The 9,604-nt window shown below is 37.1% G+C and overlaps 1 pseudogene across 1 annotated transcript; it reads left to right on the top strand.

Moving 5' to 3' along the window:
* Nucleotides 1-627: 627 nt before the first annotated feature.
* Nucleotides 628-8,726, top strand: LOC104595129 (tRNAse Z TRZ4, mitochondrial-like; annotated as a pseudogene). Its single transcript, XR_016082897.1, has 11 exons — nucleotides 628-1,168; nucleotides 1,653-1,705; nucleotides 1,812-1,866; nucleotides 3,981-4,024; nucleotides 4,187-4,695; nucleotides 4,830-5,099; nucleotides 5,205-5,352; nucleotides 5,485-5,535; nucleotides 6,228-6,739; nucleotides 6,878-7,583; nucleotides 8,202-8,726. The product of XR_016082897.1 is annotated as a tRNAse Z TRZ4, mitochondrial-like (transcript).
* The last annotated feature ends 878 nt before the right edge of the window (nucleotides 8,727-9,604 follow it).

The raw sequence follows: 9,604 nt of genomic DNA, 5'->3' as shown, positions 1-9,604 counted from the left end.
TCTTGTTTTTTTTTTTGCATTTTTAGTGTTTTGTTATAATTTTCAGTGTTTTTATAATTTCTGTTATTTTATATTTTCCTATTTTCTACAATCTATAAAGTTTCTTCTATTTTTGTTATTTATTTACAATTTTTGTGGTTTTTTATAATTTTTTTATGTTTTTTTTACAATTTTTATTTTTTGATTTTATTTTTCAATTTCTATAGTTTTTATAATTTGAAAATATTTTTTTATTTTATTTATAATTTTTTATAATTTTTTTTATATATTTTATATTAATTTTTTTTTTAAACTTTTTTTTCTATGAAAGTTAAAATGATAATATATCCGATAATCTGTTTAACGTCAAGTTAGTGGCACGCGGTGAGTTTTAGAGAAACGATGAAATGATGTATTGAATTTAAGACTTTAAGAGAAATGATGAAATGATGTATTGAATTTAAGACTTTGAGAGAAATGATGAAAATTGATGGTGAGTTTTACACAAATTTCCTTACTTTTTAAGTTGATGACATGGTGTTTTCTAGTTGGCGGGTTCACGCCCAACTCGCTGAAAACGCCCCACCCAATTGGAAAATGATGGATTAATGTCTCAAATTGGAACATTCAGACTTTTCTTTCCGAGCGGTTACTCATCTCCTCTTTCCTTTCCCTTCAAGCTTTCATTCTCTTCTTCTTTTCTGCGCAAGCCCAAAACCCTTCAAAAACCTCTCTATCTCGTCACTGTCTCCTCTTCTTCTATCAGAAGAGAACGAAAGGTTCCTCCGCCCAGGACTAGAGGCAATAGTACCCTCCGAGAGGCTAAGAACAGAGAGAATACTTGTTTTATGAAAAGTTCTCATATTTTGAGTTTGGTATTTCTCTGGTCTTGGTTCATGGCATCTGGGCTTGCGTTTATTTCCAAAATTTTCAAACCTTATGTCATAATAATTGGTCTCTGGAAATTGTTCAATATTTCCGTTTTATTTGTAGAAACGAAGGACCTGTATCCTTGGCTGTGCTAATGGTTTGCTCTTTTCCTTATCCTTTTCCTTGCTTTTAATTCTTATCTAGCCATCTCTGGTTTTTATTTTCACAGATTTTAGGTACTGGGATGGATACTCAGGATACATAGCCATCAGTTCTACTATTTTTTGACAAGCCGAGATTTATATTTAATGCAGTAGAGGTATGTTGAAGAAACACTAAGATTTTCTTTTCCTTTTTTTTTTTTCTTTTTCAACGAGGAAAAACTAGGAATCGGCTCTACTTTTAGTCTTTTATATCATGATGACAAATTCCTAAATTCTGTTGAGGTGGAAAATCATAAAAAAAATTGTTCTTGTCTTCCTCCTTTATCTAAGAAATCTCATTTCTCACCAGCTCCACTTCTTCTTCCCCATAGTAGTAAATTGTTAGTTACAAATTATCTGCAAGGAATTGAGAGGCTGTGCTCCATTTTGTGTAGCTCTTTTCTCTTGTACTAGAAGAAATGTAGGTTATCATTTCTTCTCTTTTATTTAATACGTTCGTTTCACCAAACGGCTTATTCAAAAATCAAAATTATTCAAGAAAGTTTTAACCTCTAAGCATTTCAAAAGCTGGTATTGACTATAACTCTGCAAGAACCTTGTAATGATGTTCTATTTCTGAATGGTTTCTTCTTGTTCCAGGGGTTGCAGCGGTTCTGTACTGAGCATAAGATTAAGTTATCAAAGCCTCAAAGGTATGGTATATCTTTTGTTTGCTCACTGTTCCTTCTTGTATTGATAGAAGCTTTTCTTAATAAATTGTGGAAATGCGTCCTGATAGTGTTCTCTTAATGTCTTCAGATTGATCACATGTTCCTTTCCAGCGTATGCTCAGAAACTGCAGGTGGACTTCCAGGTCAGTACAAATGAGCTTTCTATGATGTATTTTACTTCATTATCTGATCAGAATTCTTTATTGTACTCAGAAGAAGGGCATAACTAAGAATCTTCAGATTTTCTTATGTCCTTAATGTACAAGCATGTACAGCTGTCTCATCATCATCACCATTATCTAAGCCTTGTCCCAATTGTATGGGGTTGACTGCATGAATTTTGTTCTGTCATTCCATTCTATTCAGTGCCATATCAATTTTTATGTAAAGCTTAACATCATTTTAAGAAAATATGATACTGTGCGGATTGTTACAATTTTTTGAGACTCAGGCCTCTGGAATCTGAAGTCCTTCAAAATGGAGAACCAAAATTGCATATGTGCTCAACTTTCTCTGTAACCTTATCATCAATGGATCTTGCCTTTACAAACACAAGTGCTCCTTTCCTTCCAAATATCCAACAGATCCAATGGGAGCGAAGTTTTAGAGGATACAGCCTTTCCTACTAAAGCTCTTTGCTGTACATTCTTGAACAAATGAAGGCTTGTTTCTCATGATGACTACTTGTCCCCCAAAAAAGGTTTTATACAAGGTTCACATATATGTATAGAATAGTTGCAAGCAAGGAGAAGGTAAGATAGGAGTGGAATAATGAGCACATATTCTATGAATCTCTCTTCCCGGATGTGAGATGACCTGTTGTTAGAGATTTATCCACAAGGGTTTGACTATGATATGGGAAAGATATGGTATCTGAAAATTTTCTGACCAGTCAACTAGAATCATAAACGTGGTAGCAATCAAGGTTTTATTTATCAAAATTCATGGGTGGGTTTTGATTGGTCAAAACTCTTCCCATACCATGTTTTTTCCGCATCATAGATTTTCCCTATCCACAAACACCATCCAAAAAAGAAAAAAGGATATCTTAGTTGTATTGTTGGTTTCCATATGGACCATATCATCCATTTCAATGGGAAGAATATGTTTTTCCACCAATAAGAGTTAGATAGCATGAAAGATATTTCAGCAGGTATCTCAGCGTTGATATCAACTCCATGGGAAGACTGAAAGACAGCTTCTCCCACCAATAAGAGTTAGATAGCATGATTTAATAGGAGAAGTTCCTTCTGGATCGATGCTCCACACCTTTCTATTATCTCCGTGCATATTAGAACTTGTTGCAGTCAAACCAAGAAGTCCATGAGGAGTCAGTTTCTTAATCATTCATATGAAGCCTGAAAAGAGGGTCCATTATACTTCATGGCTACAATTCAAAGTATTTCCTGGACTGACTCACTTCTATCTATGGTCATGTGGTACAAAAATAGGAAAGAATAAACGCTAGCTGAAGTGTTGGCAAAGGCACCTTTTATCTTCTAAAAGTCATAGCTTGTTCCCTGGTCCACCACAAAAGAAATATGCATATTAAAATCCAAGGAGAACTGAAGATGGAACAATGAATCATAGAACCGCAAAATTTTGTTGTTGGTAGGAATTCTCACCCATGCGTCATGCCCATATTTGCTTGCTATGACTGTCCAAAAAATATTGGGATTTCTCCATCTACATGTTTCCTTTTCTTTCCCTCTCTGGATATTCAGATTTTTTTTGAGAGGTAATGGATGGAAAAGAGTTATAAATCTTAGACAGGAAAATAACAAATTTCTGTTTTAAATAGAGTATGTTTGTCTCCCTTCAATAAGTAACCCTTCTTCAAGCCAGTTATCTACTAGTGTAATCTCTCTACTATTGGGTTCCATATGACATTGGGCTCTCCCAAAGGGCTTCTCAAGTATCTGGAAGGAAGTTGCTATATGGATAGACCTACAATGCAAGCTTCTATTAATTCCACCACACGCTGGATTTAAAGGCCTCACTTTTGCTATGATTGATATAATGGGTCCAATTTACAGATTAAAAGCAGACCAATATGCTCCTCAGGTTCCACATTGCACTTAGAAGAACCTTAGGCTGGGTTCTTTCTCATGATTAAGTCTCAAATAAAGCAGAAAAAACTGTAGCCTCAATATGCATATTTTATTTAATTAAATATTCATATTTTGTTTCACATTTAGTTGGAAGTAAAACATGATTATCCGGATAGTTCCTTACCTGTAATCTTGTACTATCACAGGTCTTCTACTGACTTTGGCTTGCATGGGAGAGGAATGAATGTCTGTAAGTTAACTTAAATTGAGATGCATAAAATACCCATCATCATTCTAACTTCTAACTTGTGTATTATTTAGCTTTTTCTGAACCATTCTTTGGAACAAATATTGGGTACTATGCTTTATATGCAATCATAGAACTATAACCTATGGCTTTGTTGTTTTGAAGGTTAACATATGGGGCCCCTCTGATCTCAAATATTTAGTTGATGCTATGCGTTCATTTATTCCAAATGCTGCCATGGTTCACACCCGTAGTTTCGGGCCAGCACCAAGTGCCAAAGGAGCTGCAGTTTCTGATATGGGGAAGTTTACAGGCCCCATTGTTCTCATTGATGATGAGGTTGTTAAGATATCTGCAGTTCTCCTATGTTCAAGTTGCTTTGAAGGGCATCAAGTCATGAGTGAAGATTCCACTTTATTGAATCCTTCTGTAGGTCTGCAGGAGAAAAAGGATCAGTTTACAAAACCCTTTTTGCCACATCCAAAAAGTCCATATAGAAAAGTTCTACCAGTTTTGAAGCCTGGTGATGTTTCTGTAATTTATGTTTGTGAGTTGCCTGAAATAAGGGGAAGTTTGACCCAGCAAAAGCTGTGGCCCTTGGATTGAAACCTGGTCCAAAATATCGTGAACTACAACTCGGGAACTCAGTCATGTCAGATCGTCAAAATATTATGGTGGGTTAGATCAAACTATTGTTAATATCCTGGCACTTGCACACACATGAAGGACATACCAGTACATGGTTGTTCAGCCAATGTTCAAATTATATTTTTTTCTAACATATGGCTTCATTTGCCTGGTTATGCAGGTTCATCCAAGTGATGTGCTTGGTCCTTCGGTTCCTGGCCCAATTGTACCCCTTGTCGGCTGCCCTACATTATCTCATTTACAAGAGTTGTTGTCTTTACATTCTCTAAGTTCTTACTATGCTGATTCTCTGGATGACAAAATGGATGGTGTTAAATCTGTAAATTGTGTAATTCACCTGAGTCCATCTTTTGTTACAAAGACTCCTTATTACCAGAAATGGATGAACAGATTTGGTGGGGCCCAACATTTTCATCGCTGGACATGAAATGTGAGAACTTATTCATTTTTCAGTATTACTAATCAAATTCGTTGCAAGTAATCATCATTTTTTCCTTTGCAAACTTGTTATGGGGTTTCTTATTCCTATTTGCAGAAAGAACTTGGAAGTTCCAATTCTAAAATCTAGTGCAAGAGTTTCAGCAAGGCTTAATTACCTGTGTCCTCAGTTCTTTCCAGCTCCTGGTTTTTGGTCTCTTCAGCACCTTAACAACTTTGAACCAGACACTTTTGCTTTAAATGAGGTAATTATGTGGTTTCTCATTTAAGTAAGATTACCATACCAAACTGGTTCCCGGATTACGTTGTATGGTTAGGAGTTGATCGTTACTTTTAACATGTTCAGGGCTATTGAGCAGTTGATTTCTTCTTTCCAGGGTTCTGTTCCAAAGCTTTGTGAAGGCATTTCTGCTGAAAATCTTCTAAAGGTATGAAATTAGTGAACTGTTAAATTCTGGAGATTCATACTAATTAGCTCGATCTTCTAATTGATCTGCAAATCTCCTTTGGATTAAGCACTTCTTGGCCCCTCTATGCTCAGAATACATAAACATCAGCATTTTTATGATTTTATCCCTAGTTTGAGGTTCAATTTGTTTCAAGAATCTTAAAGTTTATTCGTTATTACAATATACTTTAACTCTTTTGTGTTGTGTTACATATAACACTTGTAGCTAATTATGAGTCTTGATTCTTGACACGTACAGTCATAAATTTCCTTTGTATATTTTCTTATGAACTTTGTTTAAGCATTGCCACCATGATGAGAATTGTGCTACTATTGGTGAAGTACCAGCCTAATCATTTCATAATAGAGTAATTTGCCAGTATTGCTGCCTTTGTTAAGAGGGTTAATACAGAATGAGTAACTAGCCATTGTTAACTGGCTTTCACTAAGAGGGTGAAGTAACAGGCAGTAACCGTTGGTTAATTCTTCTGATCACTTTTTGGGAGATAACTCCATTTTTCAGGTTATTTGTGGTCATTTTGGATCAAAAACCTTACTCTTTGTTGTGTAACTTGTGTTAAAAATTCATAAACATATCACATGTGTTTGTTTATTTAATATTACATACTTTTTCCTTCTAACTTATACCCCTATCTTTGTATGCTACTACAGTTTACTTTGCGCCCTTATGCACAGCTTGGGTTGGATAAATCTGTAATTCCAAGCTCATTGACACCGTCAGAGATCATTGATGAACTTATCTCAGAGATTCCTGAGATCACAGATGCTGCAGAACAAATTAGCCAGATATGGCGCAAGTCCCAAGAATCAAAAAGACTGTCACCTGTGCAGGATGATGTAGTTATGATTGAAGAACCATGGATAAACGAGAATGCATCTAAACCTGATAAGATATCAGAAGAAAGAGGTGAAATGACAACAAGGGAGTAGATCCCATGTCTTGATGCCACTGGCATGGATGAAATTAAGAATGATCAAACTGTTCCTAGTTATCTGGAGAATATCACACGAGAGGACATGGAAATTATTCTTCTGGGAACCGGTTCTTCACAGCCATCCAAATACCGCAATGTTAGTTCAGTCTATATTAATCTTTTCTCAAAAGGAAGTTTACTGTTGGACTGGTGAAGCCGTGAAGGGACACTGGGTCAACTAAAGAGGTGGTGATTCCTATTCTCTATAATGTTTCATTTGCCTACTGATGTAGGCGTACATGCCATTCCAGGCAGCAACACCTACTATTATATTTTCTTTTGTTTCTTTTTTAATAGATAGAGATGTCCTATGAAACTCGTGTACAGATATGGTGTAAAGGGTGCTGGCAATGCTGTGAGAAGATTGAAATTTATTTGGATTTCTCATATTCATGCTGATCATCATACTAGTCTAGCAAGAATACTTGCTCTTCGTCGAGAGTTGTTAAGGAAGTTGCTCATGAACCATTACTTGTTATTGGGCCAAGGCAGCTTAAAAGATTTGTGGATGCATACCAATAACTTGAGGATCTAGATGTGCAGTTCCTTGACTGCAGGCACACAACAGAAGCTTCGTTGGATGCCTTCAAGGAGGCTCTTGAATCTAATCAAAATAACTTCGCTTCAGGAACTGATGTTGAAAACTTAAATAGCAGAGCTGGACAAGGTGTTGCAGTGCAAAATATTGAGACAACCTTGTTTGCAAGAGGCAGCCCCATGCAGAGCTTTTGGAAGAGACCTAGCAGTCCAGTTGACTCTGGTATGAGCTTTGAGCTCCTAAAGAACTTGAAGAAGGTTCTTGATGAAGCAGGTTTGGGGTCTCTGGTCAGTGTGCCTGTTGTGCATTTTCCACAGGCATTTGGTGTTGTCCTGAAGGCAGCAGATAGAGTCAACACCGTTGGAAAAACTATTCCAGGTCTTTACTGATAAAAAACAAACTATTCCAGGTTGGAAGCTTCTCTACTCTGGTGACACTAAGCCCTGTCCTGAACTGATAGCTGCATATCAGGGAGCAACAGTTCTTATACATGAGGTAAGTCATCTTATTGACAAAGGATCTTTTTCCTATCCAGTGTTACAGTTATCAGCCTCACTAGAAATAACATGGTACCATGTCATAAAGTCTGTGGATTCATCTGAAGACAATTAAGTTCTAAGATCAGCACTTCAAATTTAATGAAAACTGATTGAGAAGGAAGAAAAAACGCTTGTTTTTTTTTTTTTTTTTTTTTTTGATTAGTAGGAAGAAAAAAATGCATTGATTGAGAATTTTCAAACTTGACTTGATCAAGATAGACACAGAATGTAACAAATAACTGCAAATTTTCTTCAACTGGGAAAATTTCTAATGGATATCCACAATTCCGAGTAATGCTACTCAACTGAAACTATACTGGATTAAAATAGAAAATCAAAGAGCTAGGCAAACAACGAAGTGCTTTGTTGTTGTCTAGGTGCCTGCCTAGGTGATGGATTTGACTTTTCTTTTATATATATACTAGTGGAGTGGGCCCTGCATTGCAGGGGCTCGCTCATAAACTATCAGGCTCAAGCTCGATTCAAATAAGAGACTTGAGCTCGAGCTCTCGGCTCGAGTCAAAAGCTTGGAAGTTCGAGCTTGACTACCTTTGATTGCATGTCTCTCAAGCAGGTGAGGTGTCGAGTTGAGGTCTCCCTCAATTGCCGAGGTGCCAAACCGAGGTCTCCCTCAGCTGCTGAAGTGTCGAGCTGAGGTTTCCCTAGCAGGTGAGGCGTCGAGCTAAGGTCTCCTATAGTTGACAAGGTGCCGAGCTGAGGTCTCCCTCAGTTGTCGAGGTGCTAAGCCGAGATCTCCCTCAGTGATTGAGGTGCCGAGCCAAGGTCTCCCTCAGTGGTCAAGGTATCGTCTAGCTTGAGCTTGATTCGAATTAGAGACTTGAGCTTGAGCTCAGAAGTTCAGGCTCGGCTCGGCTCGAACTCGACTACCTTTGATTACAGGCCCCCTAGCAGCTGAGATGCTGAGCTGAGGTCTCCATCAGTTGGAAAGAGAGTGGTATTCATGTAATTTATAAGGAGAGAGAGATGGCATTCTTGTAATTTGAAAGAAAGAGAGAGAGAGAGAGTTGGTAGGAGAGAGTGGAATTCTTGTAATTTCTATGAAAAAAAGGCAAAAAATGCTGTTAGATTCCATTTCCCTCATCCTCAGGCCTTCTTACATACATATTTCAACTTAATATATATATATATATATAGATCAACAACAGAAAACTTCTTTTATTTAGGAAGAAAATTTACAATATGAGTAGCCTCAGCTACCCCAAACTTCTAGGACAATAGCATAACCATATTCTTACAGTTACAGCTGAGCCCAAAAACAATTCCCTCTATTGACCCCTTAGCAAAATGATCAGCTATACTGTTTGCTGATCTAGGTACCCACTGCACATTCACCTGCATGTCTTTTTAGAAACTTTTAAACTTTTTAATCTCATTTCTGAAATACCATGGAATTTTATTGTTATCTTTTAGCCAGCTGATAATCACCTTCGAATCTCCTTCAATCAACAACTTCCTGATCCCTATTTCCCATGCCTTTGGGACTCCAAAAACAGCAGACTTTAGTTCTGCGCCCATTGAGTCCCCTTGCCCTATGGGCCCAGAAAACAAGAACACCAATTTTCCTTCACTATTTCTTATCACCCCTCCCATTCCAGCAGCACCCAGATTACCAAAACATCTCCTGTCAAAATTCAACTTGAAAAAAATCATCACTTGGAGGTTTCCAGATTACCATTTGTTTCTTCGTAGCTGAGGATGATGCAGCAATTGTACCCCATTGTCTTAAAATATCATCAAATGTGAAGTCTAGAAACAATTTAGTTGTCTTCACCCAATGTGTCACCTTTACCATTATACTTTCAATCAGAGCCTGTTTACTTCTTTTCTCTTGCTCAAAAATTCTCTTATTCTTTTCTTCCCACAATGTCCAGATCACTGCAGCTTTTGTGCACTTCCAAAGTAATCTTCCCCTCTTTCTTGGCAAGCTGAAAGTTGAGGGATCAAACAATTTATGAT

The sequence above is a fragment of the Nelumbo nucifera genome, chromosome 2 (genome assembly GCF_055504915.1).
Source record: "Nelumbo nucifera cultivar China Antique chromosome 2, China Antique-T2T, whole genome shotgun sequence".
In the NCBI taxonomy this organism is placed as follows: domain Eukaryota; kingdom Viridiplantae; phylum Streptophyta; class Magnoliopsida; order Proteales; family Nelumbonaceae; genus Nelumbo; species Nelumbo nucifera.
Note: the sequence above shows the minus strand (reverse complement) of the source record. Positions and strands in the feature narration are given on the sequence as shown.